General features: G+C 45.5%; 1 pseudogene; it reads left to right on the top strand.

The window, feature by feature from the left end:
* Positions 1 to 2,232, top strand: part of LOC116475394 (keratin, type I cytoskeletal 18-like) — a 25,001-nt pseudogene extending 22,769 nt beyond the window's left edge.
* The last annotated feature ends 239 nt before the right edge of the window (positions 2,233 to 2,471 follow it).

Genomic DNA, 2,471 nt, shown 5'->3' with positions numbered 1-2,471 from the left:
TGTCCTTTGTAGGGACATGGATGAAACTGGAAAACATCATTCTCAGTAAACTATCGCAAGGACAAAAAACCAAACACCGCATGTTCTCACTCATAGGTGGGAATTGAACAATGAGAACTCATGGACACAGGAAGGGGAACATCACACTCCGGGGACTGTTGTGGGGTGGGGGGAGGGGGGAGGGACAGCATTAGGAGATACACCTAATGATAAATGACGAGTTAATGGGTGCAGGAAATCAACATGGCACATGGATACATATGTAACAAACCTGCACATTGTGCACATGTACCCTAAAACCCTAAAGTATAAAAAAATAAAAAAAGAATTAGTAGATCACCTTGCTTCCCCCCTCTCTGCCCTGCCCTTTGAGTATTACCTCCTTTCCCTTCCCAAAGTTAAATGTTATTGCAAATATTTTTATAATCCTATTACGATGCTTTATAATTTTGCTACCTGCTTTCTTAGCATCACTAACTTTAAAAATTATAAAGATAAGTCATAGCATATGTGTTATTCAGCAATTAGCTAAATGTGCTTAATAATATGTTTGCAATTTCTCCACTTCTACACATGTAACTGTAGTTCATACCGATTTAGCGTTTCATTGTGTAACAATAACAAAATCGTGTTTTTCCATTTCACGTTTGATAAATGTGCAAACTGTTTTCCACACTTTTGCAGAGAAGTGATTATGTACAAACGTTAGTGCACATTACTGTGCACATCGCCAGGGGCACATAGACAATCATTTTTTCCAGAATACACATAATAATGTTATTACTGAATCTCATGTCCAGCTTTACAAGGTAACTAAAACAGTTTAAAAACAGAAAACAAAGACGTTTAATGCACAATGTGAGGATGAAAAATTATATAACCAACTTAAATGCAAAAAAAAATTTGATGTAATTCAATATCCATTCACTAAACAACAACAAAACTCGCATACTAAAAAAAGACAGGATATTTGGTCACCAGCAAAGCCTGGGTCTGTCGCTCTCCTCCCCGAACAACATGAGCTTCACCACTCGCTCCACTTTCACCAACTACCCATCCCTGGGTTCTGTCCAGGCACCCAGCTAAGGCACTCAGCGTCTGTGCAAGTGCTGGGGCCACTGGTTCCCAGATCTCCGTGTCCGGCTCCACAAGCTTCCAGGGCGGCTTGGGACCCGGGGGCCTGGCCACGAGAATGGCGAGGGGGATCTGGCAGGAATGGGAGGCTTCCAGAAGGAGAAGACCATGCAAAGCCTGAACGACCGCCTGGCCTCCTACCTGGACAGAGCGAGGTGCCTCGAGACCAAGAACATGAGGGTGGAGAGCAAACTTGGGGTGCACCTGGAGAAGAAGAAACCCTAAGTCAGAGACTGGTGCCATTACTTCAAGACCATTCAGGACCTGAGGGCTCAGATCTTCACAAATACTGTGGACAGTGCCCACATTGTTCTGCAGGTTGACAATGATGGTCTTGCTGCTGATGGCTTTAGAGTCAAGTATGAGACAGAGACAGCCATGCACCAGTCTGTGGAGAGAGAAATCCATGGGCTCCACAAGATCATTGATGACACCAATGTCACTTGACTGCAGCTGAAGACACAGATCGAGGCTCTCAAGGAGGAGCTGCTCTTCATGAAGACGAACCATGAAGAGGAAGTAAAAGACCTGCAAGTCCACATTGCAGCTCTGGGTTAACCGTGGAGGTAGATGGCCCCAAATCTCAGAATCTCGCTAAGATCATGGCAGACATCCGGGCCCAATACGATGAGCTGGCTCAGAAGAACCGAGAGGATCTAGAAAAGTACTGATCTCAGCAGATTGAGGAGAGCACCACAGTGGTCACCATGCAGTCCGCTGAGGTTGGAGCTGCTGAAGTGAAGCTCATGGAACTGAGACATACAGTCCAGTCCTTGGAGATCGAACTGGACTTGATGTGAAATATGAAGGCCAGCTGGGAGAACAACCCGAAGGAGGTGGAGGCCCGCTAAGCCCTGCAGAAGGAGCAGCTCAACAGGATCCTGCTGCACCTGGAGTCGGAGCTGGCACAGACCCGGGCAGCACCAGGCCCAGGAGTAAGAGGCCCTGCTGAACATCGAGGTCAGGTTGGGGGCTGAGATCGCCACCTACCGCCGCCTGCTGGAAGACGGCGAGGATTTTAACCTTGGTGATGCCCTCCCTGGACAGCAGCAACTAACTCCATACAAACCAATGGAAAGACTGCCACCCGCTGAATAGTGGATTGTAAAGTGGTGTCCGAAACCAAGGATACCAAAGTTCTGAGACTAAGCCAGCAGAAGCAGGTTCTCTTTGGGGAGCAGGAAGCCAAAAAACATTTCAAAGGTCAAAAAAAAAAAATTCGTTGATGAGATTTTAACTTCTAATATTCCTATATTCACTTAATTGTAGCCTTTAATGATTCATATCTCAATGCTAAATCAGTGGTTTACTTGATAAATCTTTATTTTAGTCTCAAA

This window comes from Hylobates moloch, unplaced genomic scaffold (assembly GCF_009828535.3).
Source record: "Hylobates moloch isolate HMO894 unplaced genomic scaffold, HMol_V3 SCAFFOLD_10, whole genome shotgun sequence".
NCBI classification, from domain to species: domain Eukaryota; kingdom Metazoa; phylum Chordata; class Mammalia; order Primates; family Hylobatidae; genus Hylobates; species Hylobates moloch.
This window is presented reverse-complemented; position numbering and strand designations above follow the sequence as displayed.